General features: G+C 43.9%; 1 protein-coding gene across 2 annotated transcripts in view; it reads right to left on the bottom strand.

Annotated features, from left to right (window-relative positions):
* The window catches only part of FIGLA (folliculogenesis specific bHLH transcription factor), a 166,956-nt gene that overhangs the window by 13,290 nt on the left and 136,119 nt on the right, over window positions 1-17,547 (bottom strand). The window lies entirely within an intron of this gene.

Here is a 17,547-nt window from a genome sequence, read left to right as displayed (position 1 = left end):
GAAACTTTGTCACTCTGTTTGGTGACTCTGAGACTTAATAAACTATCCTCAACCATAGACTGCCCTTTTATGCTTCTCTTCCTTATGAGGGAAGTGTCCCTTCTCCTCTAGACGAAGTTAGACTGATGGCGATTCGACTGATGTCCTGAAGACGAAGACTGATCCTGTGTGCTGACTTAATCCTTGGAGGGTAATTATGACAATGCTATTGTAATTTGTCTGTTTGCTTTTCCTTTCTAGGTACCAACAGCTGTATTTTTAAATAGAGGACATAGTTAGATGTTTTCTAAATTGGTGTTCTAAATTATTTTGCATGAAGCCCAACATGCTGATGCTAATTAGTGATTAGGCTAGGTGATCACTCGGACTGACACAAATAGACAAAGACTGCCCTTGCGCTATGCTGAACTGAGAATTACATAAAATTCTTGTATTCTGATCTTTGTTTACACCGTGTTATGTTCTTATGTTTGTGATTCTTGCATTAACCCCTTCTGTGCCGCGGACGTAGTGGTTACGTCCTGCGGCACAGTGCTGCTGTGCCGAGGACGTAACCACTACGTCCTCGGCACACAGCCCAGAGGGAGCGCTCTCGCTCCCTCTGTGTGCTTCCCCCCACCCCCCCCAAAGTCAGGGATGGAAGGGGAAGCCTGACTTCATTATGGGGTTCTCGCCGCACAGGAAGCCATTTGCTTCCTGTACGGCGAGCGGAGAAGAGGTGAGTTCCTCTTCCCGGTGGGTGGGGGGTTTGGTCTAAAGAGGCACCGGGGGAAAGGAAAGGCTTTTCCTTTCCCCCGTGTCTCTTTGAGCATTCCTGCTGCCCGATCGCATTGCGATCGGGCAGCAGGAATGCCCACTAGACACCAGGGATTTCTTTTTTTTGTTTACTTTCCTGTTTCTTGTTGGCGGGGAGCGGCCCCTTGGGCAAGGGTCGCTCCCCTTTGGGGGGGCAATTAGTTACGGCCATTTCTGCCCCCCTTGGGGGCAGATTGGCTACTTTTTAGCCAGATCTGCCCCCAAGGGGGGCAGAAAACACTAGATCACCAGGGATTTATATTTTTATGTGCATTTATGTGTGAGGGGGTGCCCCCTTGGGCAAGGGGCGCCCCCCCCCCCCAAGGGGGCAGAGAACTGTTGGCCTTTTCTGCCCCCCTTGGGGGCAGATCGGCCTATTTTTTTTAGGTCCATCTGCCCCCAAGGGGGGCAGAAGCCACTTAGGCACCAGGGATTGTGTGTGTAGTGGATGGGGGGCACCCCCTTGGGCAAGGGTCGCTCCCCTTTGGGGGACATGTCTTTTAGGGCCATTTCTGCCCCCCTTGAGGGCAGATCAGCCTATTATTTTTAGTGTGTGTGTGTGTGTTACTGGAGGGGGGGGGCCTTGGGCAAGGGTCGCCCCCCACTTTGGGGGCACATGTACCCAGGCCATTTCTGCACCCCTTGGAGACAGATCAGCCTATTATTTTTTGGCTGGTCTGCCCCCAAGGTGGGCAGAAACCACTAGAACGCCAGGGATTTTTTTTTATTTGTTTATTTTTGTGGGGGGGGGGGGGCGTCCCCTTGGTCACGGGGCGCCCCCCCAAGGGGGGCATTGATCTGTTGGCCATTTCTACACCCCCTGGGGGCAGATGGGCCTATTTTCTTAGGCCCACCTGCCCCCAAGGGGGGCAGAAGCCACTTAGGCACCAGGGATAGTGTTGTGTGTGTTTTTTTGTTTGTTTGAGGGCTGTCCCCTTTGGCAAGGGTCGCTCTCCATGGGGACACACTACTAAAGGTATTTTCTGGCTTCTTTGGGGCAGACAGGCCTATTTTTTTAGTAGGCCCATCTGCCCCTATGGCAGAATCCACTTAGGCACCAATTTCTAAATGTTTGATGGTGGGTATGTTTGTCAACTGAAGAAGTCTTTGCATTTGTGATAAAAAAAAAATGTCCTCCTTTTTGTTCTAGTTCAAAGCTTTTGCTTTATTTGCTGTGGCTCCTTGCGGTTTTGGCGGTGGTTGACCTGCAGTTTGCACAGTTGCATGTTTTAGGTAAGTAAAAACAATTTACTCCAAAGGAGTATTGTTGCCATGCATGAATGACATGTTTGTAGGGGGTGTACTAAATGCAGGATTGTGTGTGAAATTGTCCTTAGGTTTGTGCACAATGATATTTGTTTTGTCTTATTTCTAATTTGCCTTTCTTTCTTTATTTTTTGTGGGATATCATTGGTGATTGCTGTGTAGTTGCTGGTGAATCAAGCTTTTTCAGGCAAGTGAGCGGTATAGTTTTTGAGTTTATAACTCTTACTAACAAAGCTACACTTTGTTACTTGTCTTACACAGTGCTGGTTGTTGGTGGTGAATTTGTCCAGTTAATTTTAGCAGGAGAGATCATGGCTAGCCGCAGGATGACCGCTCAGCAGGTGGTTGGTATGCTTTTTGAGTCACAGTCTGATCATGACTATGAGACGGACTCTGCATCTGAGGCAGAGGAGGAAGTCAGAGATTCTGGCAGTGATGTTTCTGTTGGAGGGGAATCTTCTGATGATGAAGCCACACTCAGTGCAGATGAAGGGCCTGTTTTAGAGGAGGACATTGATGTGCCAATAGTGCAGCAACCTGGGGCCGAAAGGTTTCCCGTTATAAGACCTGATGTCTGGGTTGCCCCAAACATGGAGCAGCCAGAGTTGCCTGCCTTTACTGGTCTCCCGGGGTGTAACGCCAATACAGAGAACTTTATGCCTATCAATTTCTTTGAGTTATTCATGGATGATATGTTTTTGGAAGAGATTGTTGAGCAGACTAATTTGTATGCGGAGCAGCATTTGAGGGACAACGCTGCTAGACTTAGGCCACACTCTAGAGCTGCCCAGTGGATTCCCACAAATTTGGAGGAGTTAAAAAAGTTTTTGGGTTTGACTTTTTTGATGGGGTTGATAAGGAAGCCGTCACTGGCTTCTTATTGGTCTACTAGTCCCTTGATGGCAACAGCTATATTTCCAGCGACCATGAGTCGTAATCGGTATTTGCTTCTTCTTAGGATGCTGCATTTTGTTGACAATGCATTAGCCTTGCCACGAGATCACCCAGATTCTGACCGTCTTTTTAAGATTAGGCCTGTCCTTGATCATTTTGTAGATCGGTTTTCGGAGGTCTATGTTCCAGGCAAAGAGTTAAGTGTGGACGAGTCTTTGGTCCTCTTCAAGGGTCGTTTGGTTTTTAGGCAGTACATTCCTAGCAAAAGGGCACGATATGGAATTAAATTGTATATGCTGTCTGAAAGTAGGACAGGATATGTGTATAGTTTCCGTGTGTACACTGGTAGGGATTCCAATATTGACCCCCCTGGTTGTCCTCCCACTTTTGGAGTTACTGAGAAAATTGTGTGGGATCTTGGTAGACGACTGTTCAATAAAGGTCACCATTTGTATGTAGATAACTTCTACACTGGTGTGCAATTGTTCAAGGAATTGTTTAGAGTGGACACAGTTGCTTGTGGCACAATCCGTTCTAACCGGAAAGGCTATCCAAGGGAGCTTGTCTGTAAAAAACTTGAGAGAGGACAGTGCTGTGCCTTGCGGAACGAGGAGCTGCTAGCTTTGAAATTCTCAGACAAGAGGGATGTCTACATGCTAAGTACCATCCATGATGAGAGTACTTCCCCTGTGACTGTTTGGGGCCAGGTCGCTGAAGTGCGCAAACCTGTGTGCATTTTAGATTATAATAAGCACATGGGAGGTGTAGATAGAGTTGACCAGAGGTTGGAACCTTATACTGCTATTCGTAAGTCTTACGTTTGGTATAAGAAGTTAGCACTTCACCTCTTCCACTTAGCAACCTTCAATGCTTTTATTGTGTTTAGGGAGAGTCAAAGATGACATTTGTGAAATTTCAGGAGTCAGTGATAGAGAGCCTTATTGTGGTGGAACAGGCCAGAGTTCCTAGAGAAGCAGTGGTGGAGGATGTGGCTAGATTGAAAGATCGCCACTTTGCTGAGCACATTCCTCCCACACCCAAAAAAGACTTTCCAGCTAAGAAATGTAGAGTGTGTTTTCGAAGAGGTATCCGGAGGGAGACTCGAATGTACTGCCCAGATTGTCCTTCAAAGCCTGGGCTGTGTGTCGGTGCTTGTTTTAAGAATTACCACACCCAGAAGAATTTCTGGGAACAACCATGAGTGTAAACTCATGTCTGTTTTGTATTTTCATGTGTTTAGTTTCATGGTTAGCATTTCTGTCATGTTCTTAGTTAGAGCTTTTGTGTTTGTAGTTTTGTAATTCTTTCTACTTAGTTAGGGGTTCCTCTGTTAAAAAAAAAAAAAAAAAAAAAAAAAATGATGCCATTGTGTGTGGAGTGGGGCTTGGCTGAGAGTGTACATATTGACTTGCTATTGGCTACTGCAACACACTCCCATCAGCTGGTGTGATTGTTGTATCAGGCATGTGGGTGTATGTAAGTGATGGGCCCTTGAGTGGCGCTGTCTGTCGATGTGAGTGTTGTAATGTGCTGGGCCCGTGGCTGGCGGTGTGAATGGCCTTGTGTGTGTCATGTATGAAAGTTGTGTGAATGGACTGTAAAGCGGTTGATGCCTTGTCACGGCTTTACAGCTCACGAGCTGTGAGTTATTGGTTCAGTTTTTTGCCTTTCAGTTACTAACAGTGCATTTCATTTTTGTGAAAGCTCTTGTTAGTAAAATTTGATCCACTGAACCATCACTCACCCTCGTGCCAAATCCAACCAGTATGTGTGGTAAAAATGACAAAACCTGCTCCGCTGTAATCAGGCGTCGCAGCACACCTGTGACACGCTAGGTGCCTCAGGTGGGACCCCGATGATGAAGCATGCCACCAACTTGGTTGGTGGGTGAGGGGTCTTTTTCACATAACCTAAGTGTGTTTCTTTTCAAAATTTTAGTGTTTGGCACATCACGGACGTATGTGGGCACATCAAAACGATATATTACAAAACTACCTGTGTTTGGGGGGGGAGAGGGCACCTATGTTTTTGGTCCTGTGTGCGGCCTTCATCTAGGGAAACCTACCAAACCCAGACATTTTTTAAAACTAGACACCCCAAGGAGTCCAGGGAGGTGTGGCTTGCGTGGATCCCCCAACATTTTCTTACCCAGACTCCTCTGTAAACCTCAAAATGTGCTTTAAAAAAAAGCATATTTTCCTTACTTTTCTTCGTAGGATCACCACTCCAGCACAAAATTCCTACTCCCCAGTGTTCCCCTCAGTCTCCCAAGTAAAATGACACCTCACTTATGTGGGTCCCCAAAGCAGAGTCAGTATAAAGATGTATAAAAGAATATGTCCTTATAAACTTGCTGTGCAATCCCCTTTATCTCTACAGGTTTTTGGCCTTATTCTGTTGCAGGCACCTGGCCCACCCACACAAGTGAGGTATCATTTTTATCGGGAGACTTGGGGGAACGCTGGGTGGAAGGAAATTTGTGGCTCTACTCAGATTCCAGAACTTTCTGTCACCGAAATATGTGGAAAATTTGTTTTTTTAGACAGAATTTGAGGTTTGCAAAGGATTCTGGGTAACAGAACCTGGTCAGAGCCCCGCAAGTCACCCTATCTTGGATTCCCCTAGGTCTCTAGTTTTAAAAAATGCACAGGTTTGGTAGGTTTCCCTAGGTGCCGGCTGAGCTAGAGGCCAAAATCTACAGGTAGGCACTGTTTTCAATGAAAAAATGTGATGTGTCCACGTTGCGTTTTGGGGTGTCTCCTGTCGCGGGCGCTAGGCCTACCCACACAAGTGAGGTATCATTTTTATCGGGAGACGTGGGGGAACGCTGGGTGGAAGGAAATTTGTGGCTCCTCTCAGATTCCAGAACTTTCTGCCACAGAAATGTGAGGAACATGTGTTTTTTTAGCCAAATTTTGATGTTTGCAATGGATTCTGGGTAACAGAACCTGGTCCAAGCCACACAAGTCACCCCATCTTGGATTCCCCTAGGTCTCTATTTTTCAGAAATGCATAGGTTTGGTAGGTTTCCCTAGGTGGCGGCTGAGCTACAGGCCAAAATCTACAGGTAGGCACTTTGCTAAAAACACCTCTGTTTTCCTTCACAAATTTGGATGTGTCCACGTTGCGCTTTGGGGCGTTTCCTGTCGCGGGCGCTAGGCCTACCCACACAAGTGAGGTATCATTTGTATCAGGAGACGTGGGGGAACGCTGGGTGGAAGGAAATTCGTGGCTCCTCTCAGATTCCAGAACTTTCTGCCACAGAAATGTGAGGAACATGTGTTTTTTTAGCTAAATTTTGAGGTTTGCAAAGGATTCTGGGTAACAGAACCTGGTCCGAGCCACACAAGTTACCCCATCTTGGATTCCCCTAGGTCTCTAGTTTTCAGAAATGCACAGGTTTGGTAGGTTTCCTTAGGTGGCGGCTGAGCTAGAGGCCAAAATCTACAGGTAGTCACTTTGCTAAAAACAGCTCTGTTTTCTGTGATGTGTCCAAGTTGTGTTTTGGGGTATATCCTGTCGCGGGCGCTAGGCCTACCCACACAAGTGAGGTATCATTTTTATCGGGAGACGTGGGGGAACATAGAATAGCAAAACAAGTGTTATTGCCCCTTGTCTTTCTCTACATTTTTTCCTTCCAAATGTAAGCCAGTGTGTAAAAAAGACATCTATTTGAGAAATGCCCTGTAATTCACATGCTAGTATGGGCACCCCGGAATTCAGAGATGTGCAAATAACCACTGCTTCTCAACACCTTATCTTGTGCCCATTTTGGAAATACAAAGGTTTTCTTGATAGCTATTTTTTACTCTTTATATTTCAGCAAATGAATTGCTGTATACCCGGCATAGATTGAAAACCCACTGCAGGGTGCAGGTCATTTATTGGCTCTGGGTACCTAGAGTTCTTTGTGAACCTATAAGCCCTATATATCCCCGCAACCAGAAGAGTCCAGCAGACGTAACGGTATATTGCTTTCGAAAATCTGACATTGCTGGAAAAAGTTACAGAGCAAAACGTAAAGAAAAATTTATGTTTTTTTCACCTCAATTTCAATATTTTTCTTTTTCAGTTGTTATTTTCTGTAGGAAACCCTTGTAGGATCTACACAAATTACCCCTTGCTGAATTCAGATTTTTGTCTACTTTTCAAAAATGTTGCGGTTTCTGGGATCCAGCGTTGGTTTCATGCCCATTTCTGTCACTGACTGGAAGGAGGCTGAAAGCACAAAAAATCGTAAAAATGGGGTATGTCCCAGTAAAATGCCAAAATTGTGTTGAAAAATTGGGTTTTCTGATTCAAGTCTGCCTGTTCCTGAAAGCTGGGAAGCTGGTGATTTTATCACCGCAAACCCTTTGGTGATGCCCTTTTCAGGGAAAAAACCACAAGCCTTCTTCTGCAGCCCATTTTCCCCATTTTTTTAAAAAAAAATGAAATTTTCACTGTTTTTTGGCTAATTTCTTGGCCTCCTTCTGGGGAACCCACAAAGTCTGGGTACCTCTAGAATCCCTAGGATGTTGGAAAAAAAGGACGCAAATTTGGCGTGGGTAGCTTATGTGAACAAAAAGTTATGAGGGCCTAAGCGCGAACTGCTCCAAATAGCCAAAAAAAGGCTCGGCACAGGAGGGGGAAAAGGCCTGGCAGCGAAGGGGTTAATGAAATCTTATTACAGTTGCCATGTTGTGACAATGCTCTTATGCTTCTTGGTTCTGAGATTGACACTTCTGCTAGTAGATTGTAATCAATAGGGAATAAAATTCATAAAATTCTATCAAGAGGTGTGGTTATTCATGGCTGAAAGGTCATGGTTGCGTCAACAGTTTGATCAATGTCTTTATCCAAAGTAAAGTATTGTAGTGATAAATATTGGTGACATCATTGATACATTGCTTGACATATTGATCAGTTATCTCGTCCTACGGTCTCTCACCACTGGGTCAAAAGATTAATTGGCCAAAAACGAGTCCTAATGTGTATAAATTGACATAAAAGGACGCGTTAGCACAACAATCACTTTTCATCCATGGAAAGGGGGCCCAAGAAATGACCTGAAACTTCTTACAGCCGTAAGTGAACAGCCCACCAGACAGAGAAGTATGAAAGGTGAAGCATATAAAAAAAATAAAAATAAAAAAAACATTCAAATAAGCAACAAGTCAGTAATACAATTGTTAGCGTTATTTCAGTTGTCTGTGTGTGGGCAACCTATGTTTTAAATGCATACTAAAGAAGTATCACCTCTAGGGCTGAAGGGGGCTAGAACAATCAAATCTGCTTTTACAATAATATCATACAAGACAATATAGCTGAACTGGAACTTTTGTACCTCTATCTGACTGGAAATGCCTGGCAAATACAATGATGTCTCGAGACCATGATCACTGGATAAATAAAAACTAAGGAGGAATGCCTGTCATATCAGAGATAACTTATTGGATTTACAATGATGTCACAAACTAAAGCACCAAATGTCAATTCACGAAGCAACTTAAAATGTAGACTTTAATAATATATGAATTTCTACTGTATTTCAGAATCATGGCAAATTCCACAAATACTTGCATCCCAACATGCATCGATTCGAGCACCAATGCACTCAAAGATAGTTAGCTGAACTTAACAAAATTGTAGGTCTTGCAAAAGCAATTTTGGATTTATTGGAATACCCCAATGAGATAGGAACTCTCAAATCAAGGAGAAATGTCTAAGGGGCACACAAACGCACCACATAGTTTAGTACTTTATTCCAATCTATACAGAAAGATACAAAAGCCCCGTTCATTTGTTTGCTCAGCTTACAAAGTTTAACATACATACAATTAAGAAACTATTTGCTATATGCCCAAGATGTTAAAAAAAAATGAGAAAGTGGACATGCAAGATACATAACGAGGAGCGTAAATTAAAATCTGTACTGCTACCAACAGGGTGGTGGGGGGATGTGAGGGGGTTAATGTGGCAGAAAAGGTGAGCAAGAATCCCTTTCTCCATGAAATATAAAACACTATTACTATTTGGCAACCAGGCTGTCGATCAATATACACTTGGAACGCACTTGTACTACATTTGCCTGCAAGATATGCCCTGCAGAATAACTTACATCTCCTAATAAATCTGCAAAAGGAAATATTTACATTCATAGCAGTGTTCTTTTGAGCTTGGAAATCAGTTCTCTAACTTGGCTTATAGTTAAACACTACCCATATGCAATTGTAGTTAGTAGCTATTTACAGTTTAGTCTGGGGTAGACACCTAAGGATTGGTATTAATTTCCATGCAAAGGCATAATCCAGAACTTGAATAATTATGATAGTCTTGTGCCTCTGCAGCAATTGGGGTCTTGCTGGAGGACAAAAGGTTGTCCATCAACAAGTAGGCGGTCACCTGTTCAAGAAATAAGTTATATTGATGGAATCCTATTCCAACAAGGCTCTACAAGATTGACAGCAGCTAAGTAGAGTAATGAAGATATTACTCTGTGTGCTAAGGAAATACAAAAAACATGTTTTAAAAATCTGCTTTGTCTCTTTCCCTAGGCTTTTTTGAACTTTGACTCTGCTATGACCTCAGACTTACAAAACAGGCCACTGATGTATATACTCCACTTGAAACATCTTGGTTCTGGGCTCTCAGTGCAACCTTTGCTAGTGCAGGTCTTCCCTGGCCTTGCGTACTGACAAATGTTTGGCAATAAAAATGGCATAATTCGGTTTGAAGCGGAACCAGTGTGAATTTCCCAAATAAAGTTTCATATTCTAGAAGTCTAAGATAATTGTCGTACTATTTGATAGCTCTGATCGGTCTACCAGCACTTGTGTGCTGTTACTGTTGGATAGTAGTAATATTAAGCCTAAGGCACCAATTGAAATTCGGTTGCAATTACTGAGATCAAGCTCCAATCAGACACTGCTTGAACCTAAAGGATCAAATCAACAGTTGGATTGGAAATACATAATTTATTTTCAAACTGATAAAATATGGGATGTTTCTTGCTCGAAATCGACTTAAGTGAATAGTGTGCTCGTCAGGTTATGCTAGGGAAAGTCTAGATAAATCTGACATCAACTTATGATTCTAAAATGCCGCCAGACCCATTGACTGTCAATAATTATAAATCATACTCTGGGAGCATTAATGTGATGACAATTTCTGGGAAGTGATTAAATATCAGGTAGCAATGTTTTAAAAATAAAGTATCCTGGTATGTAGGTTAGTGGATAGAGTGAAAGGAGAGAATAGTAGTGGTCCTAAGAAATTGTCCACAGCGGATTTGTCTAGTTCAACTGATTCTGATGAAGAAGGTATCACTGTGACTGTGTAGGACTTTGATTACAATTAAAGGGAAACAGGACAATAGATTCCTGGAACTCTCGAGGGACTCGGCTAAAGTCACTTTATGTCATTCTAATTGGTGCTTCTGACACCTCTGCAGACGCTATGTGCCCACCAAACACAGAAAACATGTAATGCCTGTTGCAAGAAGACCATCTATTACCCATTACAGAAACAGCAGAGGAGGTTCCAGTCTAGTTAACATAATTCTCAGCACTTCAGGACTGGATGAAAGAATTGCTGCCCTAGATTTTCCTGAACGGGCTTGGAGGAACAATAAAGCATACCTTTGCATAGGATGGGAACTGCATGCAATGAGAACGACTTCTGAAAAGCTGGGTGTGCACTGGATCAAGCCAAATAAAGTACAGAACAAGAAATACATGGAACAAAATCCCTAAAATTCCAGTGGTCTAGTTAGGGAGCCATCCTTACGATTTTCCAAGAGGATTTAAATCAGTAAGATCAATATAGCAATAACCAGCAAACACAACTGCTTCATCATTAGACTTTAGGACAGTGTGGGGTACGTTTAAGGACATTGTAGAGTTTAGGGCAGGGGTTGGGGTAGTTTTTAGGACAGGGAAGGGTAGGGTATATAACAGGGCATGGGAGCTTTTAAGGTTTAGGGAGGGGGATCGGGTCGTTTTTAGGACAGGGAGTCAGTTTTTAGGACAGTGAGGGATAGGTTTTAGGTCAGGTGAGATTTTAGGGTTTGGGGCAGGGGTTCGGAATAGCTTTTAGGACAGGGTGGGGTAGATAGGGTAGGTTTTAGGATTTAGGGCAGGAGCAGGTAGTTTTTAGGACAGGGCAGGTTAGGTGTAGTTTTTAAGGCAGGGTAGGGTCGTTTTTTGAGGACAGGATAAGGTTTAGGGCGATGGTCGAAGTAGTTTTAAAGACAGGGCAGAGTAGGTTTCAACAAAAGGCAGGGTAGCTTTTAGAGTTTAGGGTGGGGGAGTAGTAGTTTTTAGGACAGGCCAGAGAAGGTTTTAGGGTGGGGAGTTGGGCTAGTTTATAGGACAGGGTGTGGTACTTTTTAGGACACAGTAAATTTTAAGCAGGGGGTCTGGTATAGTTTTTAAAGGACAGGGAGGGGTAGTTTTTAGGACAAAGTAACTTTACGCTTTAGCACGGGGGTCATGCTAGTATTTAGGACAGGGTAGGTTTTAGGACAGGGTGGGGTAGTTTTTAGGAAAGGGTAGCTTTTAGGATATGAGGGGGATCCGGTGGTTTTTAGGTCAGGGCGGGTAGGTTTTAGGACAGGGCTGGGTAGCATTTAGGGTTGGCGGCAAAGGCGAGAGATGGGGGTAGTTTTTAGGACAACGCGGGATAGGTTTTAGGCTTGAGGTGGGGGTTGGGTAAGTTTTAGGGTGAGGGTTCGAGTAGTTTTTAGGAAAGGGCAGGGTTCAAGGTTTGAGGCGAGGTCGGGTAGTCTTTAGGACAGGGCAGAGTAGGTTTTAGGGAGCGGGTCAGGGTAATTTTTAGGACAGGGTGGGGTAGTTTTTGGGGTGGAGTTGAGGTAGTCTTTAGCACAGGGAAGGGTAAGCTTTAGGTTTCAGGCAGGGGGTTTGGAGTAGTTTTTAGGGCAGGGTAGGTTTTATGCTTTAGGTCGGGGGAGTGTTTAGGACAGGATGGGGTAGGTTTTAAGACTAGGCAGGGTAGCTTTTATTGTTTAGGGTGGGGGAGGTGTAGTTTTTAGGACAGGGAGGGTATTGTTTAGTACAGTTTTAGGGTTTAGGACGTGATGGGGGTCAGTAGGTTTTAGGTCAGGGCGGGGTAGGTTTTAGGACAGGGCAGAGTAGTTTATGGTTTACGGTGGGGGAGGGGTCGTTTTTAGTACAGTTAGGGCAGTGATGGGGGCAGAGTAGTTTTTGGGCAAGGGCAGGTTTAGGGGCAGTGTAGCTTTAGGGCGGGGTTGGGGTAATTTTTAGGACAGGGTGGGGAAGGTTTTAGGTTGGAGGGGGTATGTGTAATTTTTAGGACACGGAGGAGTCGTTTTTAGGACAGGGTAGGTTTTACGATTTAGGGCAGGGATCAGGGTAGCTTTTAGGGCAGGGCGGGGTAGATTTTAGGACAGGGCAGGGTAGCTTTTAGGATAGGGAGTTGAAGTAGTTTATTGACAGGGCAGATTTTAGGGTGGGCGTCGGTAGTTTCTAGGACAGGGTAGAATAGGTTTTAGGACAGGGTAGGCTTTGGGGGGGGGGTTGAAGTAGATTTTAGAACAGAGAAGGGTAGTTTTTAGAACAGTTGGTTTTACGGTTTAGAGCAGAGGGGGTCAGGGTAATTTTTAAGATAGGTTAGGTTTTAGGGTGGGCAGTCAGGGTAGTTTTTAGGACAGGGCGGGTAGGTTTTAGAACAGGGCAGGGGAGCTTTTAGGGTGGAGGAGGGGGTGGGGTAGTTTTTAGGATGGGCAGGGTAGGCTTTAGGGTAGGGGTCAGGGTAGTTTTTAGGACAGGGCAGGTTTTAGGAAAGGGGTTATGTTTTAGGGTTTAGGGCGGGAGGTCCGGGTAGGGTTTTGGGCAAGGCGGGTAGGTTTTAGGACAGTGCATGGTCGTTTTAGGGTTGAAGGCAAAGGTGGGGGTCGGGTAGTTTTTGAGACGGGGAAAGGTAGATTTTAAGGTTCTGGGGGGGCTGGGGTAGTTTTTACGATAGGGTGGGGCTGTTTTTAGGAAAAGGTGGGTAGGTTGTAAGACAGGGCAGTGTAGGTTTTAGGTTTCAGAGCAGGGGACTCGGGTAGTTTTTAGGAACGTGGGTAGTTTTTAGGACAGGGTAGATTTTAGGGTTTAGGGTGAGGGATCGGGTAGTTTTAAGGACAGGGCAGGTTTTAGGACAGGGAAGGGTAGCTTTTACGGTTTAGGCTGGAGGAGGGATAGTTTTTAGAACAGGGCGGAGTAGGTTTTAGTACAGGGTAGGTTTTAAAGTTTAGGGCGGAGGCGGGTTATCAGGGTAGTTTTTAGGACAGGGTGGAGCAGGTTTTAGGACAAGGCAGGGTAGCTTTTAAGGTGGGGAGGGCGGAGTAGAACCCTAAAACCTACCCTGTCCTAAAACCTACCCCGCCCTTTCCTAAAAACTACCCGACCCCCCACCCTAAACCATAAAACCTGTCCTGTCCTAAAAACTACCTTCCCTTTCTTAAAGATTACCCCAATTCCCCCACCCTGAAGCCTAAAACCTACCTGCCCTGTCATGAAAACTACCCCTTCCCCTGAATGCTAAAAGCTACCCTGTCCTAAAACCCACCCTGTCATAAAAACTACCCATCCTTGTCCTTTAAACTACCCAGGCCCCACCATGAAACCTAAAACCTACCCCGCCCTAAAAACTACTCAAACCCCTACCCTAAAAGCTACCCCGCCCTGTCCTAAAAATTAGCCTGATCCCCACCCTAAAACCTACCCTATTGTAAAAACAACCTAAAACCCCCTCCCCTAAACCCTATCCTGTCCTAAAAACTTCCCCATCCTCTGTCCTAAAAACTACCCGACCCCCCTGCCCTAATCCCTAAAATTTGCCCTAACCTAAAACTTATCCCATACTGACCTAAAACCTTCCCTGACCCCCACCCTAAAGCCTACACTGCCCTAAAAACTACCACAAACCCTAAAAGCTACCCTGTGCTTTACTAAAACCTACCCCGCCCTGTCCTAAAAACTACCTTGACCCCCGCCCTAAACCGTAAAACATACCCTATCCTAACCAAATACCCCACCCTGTTCTAAAAACTACCCCAAGCCCAGCTACCACCCTGAACCCTAAAACCTACCCCACCCTGTCTTAACTACCACTGGCCACTTGTTTTCACCCTAAACGCTACCCAGCCCTGTCCTACAAACTACTCCGACCCCACCCGAAAACCTTAAAGATGGCCTGTCCTAAAACCTACCCTACCCTGTCCTAAAAACTACCTTGATACCCCACCCTAAACCCTAAAACCTACCTTGTCCTAAAAACGACCTCACCATGTCCTAAAAACGACCTCACCATGTTCTAAAAACGACCTCACCATGTTCTAAAAACTACCCTGACCCCGGCCCTGAATCCTAAAACCTACCCACTCCTGTCCTAAAAATTACCCCGACCCTCTGCCTTCACCCTAAACCCTAAACCTACCCTGCCCTAAAACCCACCCCAACCCCCTGCCCTAGCTGTTCATTAGAAGTGGAAAGCTGCAGTAGAATACTGGAGAATCAACTGGCAGCATACTGCTTAAGTATATGTGTAAATTAGAATATCAGATTTAATTCTCAGACAGCTCTGATAAAATCATAAGAGAAAACACTTCTCTCTCAAACATGGTTCATCAAACCCAGCAGAGGGACTGCATTTTGTATAGGGTAAGTCACCCCAAAACTCACCGGCATTCTTGAAATGGAGTATAATTCAACCAAGAAATGATTTATACTGTGTTACACCCCTCACCCATCAATTCCTAGGTGGGGGTCAGTGTTTCTTTTTTACCTTGACGCCTTATTTTATTTAATTAATTTTCAGGAACCATGTCCATGAGATCTGTGATGGCTGGCACAACCTACTGTTCATGCTGTGGCCAAACCATAAGGATTAAATTGGTCTATCAGGGCATATTTGGGTACCAACCGTCCATATATACCTAGCTTCTGAACTTCTTCATGCCCAACTTGAGCCCCTCTTTAAACGCTAATTTCTCAATAACAGCTGTACAGATTTACACCAAATAGCAAAAGCACAATTTCTAAGAAACTTTTTGCCATAACTGCTCTAATTCTATTTAGCCACTTTTTCTGTTTCTGAGAGCAAAGTATGCTACTAGAAGAATATGGTAAAGGGCACTTGATACCCCCCTTTTTCTTGCCATCTGCTTGATAGATCAGCACACCATTCCAAGAAGGAGCGTAGGTAGATGAACCTTTTTTGGAACAATTTGTGCAGATTTGTCATTCACAAACCTGAGGGTGTGTGGCTTCAACCTAGTGAACTGCCTACACACCTTAATTACTGGTAAAGTCTTGTGCTCATTTTCTGTAGGATAAATAAATATACCAAAGCTGTATTTTGGTGAGGAGACAATTTAATTTACAAATAAATGTCTTATTGAAGAGTATAATGTAAATAGTTAATGACACCCTACTTTACACAGTGATTAATTTGATCCAGAGGGACCGACCAGAACTCATTTTTGGGGACCGGCAACCATCAGACATTGACCAAGAAAATGATAGGGAAACACAAACACAAGGAGGAAGGGGAATATGGAAAACCAGTCACAAAGAGAAACCAGAAATGTGCAAGAGATAAAGGGGCATGAAGTGTCTGGTACTGGATTAAAGAGGTATGAGGTGGATTCAAGACTACTCATTTGGAGTGCCAACCTTTAATGGTACCGGCGCGGAATTCTGAGCAGACCATTGGGCACCGTCATTCTTTCTTACACAAAGAAAGCATTGACTATACATGGTAACTCACAGTCACTTGGAAGTACAAGCATCTAAAACGCTCAATTCTTGGAGGACTATTTTTCAGGTTTATGTACAGATGTGCAGGATTAAAATGCAGAAACTCAAAGGGAAAGCATCCAATGTCTGGAGTGGGCTGGTCCGTTGATCTATATTTTGTGCTATGGTGGGAAGGAGCATAGTTTGAGTGACACCTGAATACACCAATGGTGAAAGGGTGTTGATGAGAGCCCCTACACTGACTAATTTTTTAGGATATTATTTTGGAAAACAAGAGCATGGAAAGACAGCTATTATCTGCCTCTAAGCCATACGTAAGGAGCAGCTTACATTGTTCAAGGCTTCAAGCAAGCTAGCTTTTCTAACGTATGACATATGTCATGACTCTTAACAACTACTATATACTTTTAAATAAAGCTATTTTCATTTATTTTCTTACGCAAGATAATGAAAGCAGCTAAGCTGCGTGCTATGTCTATCTATATCTACCTATCTATTCATATCTATAATTCACGCTAAACGAGCAGGCTTTGTTATTAGTAAAAATAGCAGTTATAGACAAGCGTGCCTCCCTTGCAGTCAACACGCCCTCACCTAGCAATTCAAGAAGCTGAAGCCCCAGACCTTCACATGCACTTCAGAAGTGAAATCACTGCAATGCCCTAGATTGCGATACAGTGACATGTAGGGTCATTAACATGTATGTTGTTTCAGGGTCCTTTCTCAACCATATTTGTTATCATTAGGTCCTGAGGCTCAAACTTGGTCTTAGATCTTTGATCCTAAAAAGAGAACTCACAGCTTTACTCATACCAGCAACAGAAACATGAACAGCTGTAACAATCCGCCAGAGGGAGCCCTTCTGCTGTAAATCCTATCTCCGTTATTTCCAATTACGATGTCTGTATGCTTTGTGGTTACATAGAGAACTGTCCATTGGGGTTAGAACTGATTTTTCAGTCACGACTTCCGTAATGTTTATCACACTGACTTGAAAGGGGTTTTAGTTTCCGGTAATGATGATACAGATGCGCGATCAAATGAGCAACTATTCTTCATCGTATGTTAATTTGATTTTAACCAGGGGAATACCAACTCAACAATATTTGTGTGTGTGTGTGTGTGTATATATACATATATATATATATATATATATATACACACACACACACACACACACACACACACACACACGTACGTATTTTGCCGCACCAAGGAAGAGATTTGATCGTGACAGTTGTGTAAATTGTATATCTAGCAGTATACAATAGGCAGTGATGTTCTAAAAACTGATATCAGAATACAATTTTTAAAAAAACTGCCGGGTCGTGCACAGGTAAAAAAAGGATCAGGGCAAGCATTTTGCTAAAGTGTCTGAAGCTGAGTTAGCAACACGGTGAACTATCTTGGAGCTGGTCAGTGCAGGATGATATATCCCAAAAGTTGCAGTCAAAAACTGACGAGGCTAAATCGATACTATTTTAACTTTGGTTCGGCAAACTGATTAACACATTTGCACACGCGCCCAGAATTACTGACGCGAAGCATATTTCATGCTAAAAAATTGCAAGTAAAACACAACTGCCGTGAACACCTACGCGTGGTGAGGTTGTTCCTGCTCTCCTGCAGCTGTAATTTTTCCATACACAGCAGCGTAATTAAGTGATATGGCGTAATAGTGGAATTACGAATTTCAATACATTTCCAGGATAAGGCCAGCACGATTTACATTTCACCCGGTGCCTAGTCTAACGCGGTCCGAGACAAAGCAATAGTAAAGATAGCAACATAGCAGCTCCTCAAGGACGTTTGTAGGTTGTCCTGAACC

The sequence above is a fragment of the Pleurodeles waltl genome, chromosome 11 (assembly GCF_031143425.1).
Source record: "Pleurodeles waltl isolate 20211129_DDA chromosome 11, aPleWal1.hap1.20221129, whole genome shotgun sequence".
In the NCBI taxonomy this organism is placed as follows: domain Eukaryota; kingdom Metazoa; phylum Chordata; class Amphibia; order Caudata; family Salamandridae; genus Pleurodeles; species Pleurodeles waltl.
Note: the sequence above shows the minus strand (reverse complement) of the source record. Positions and strands in the feature narration are given on the sequence as shown.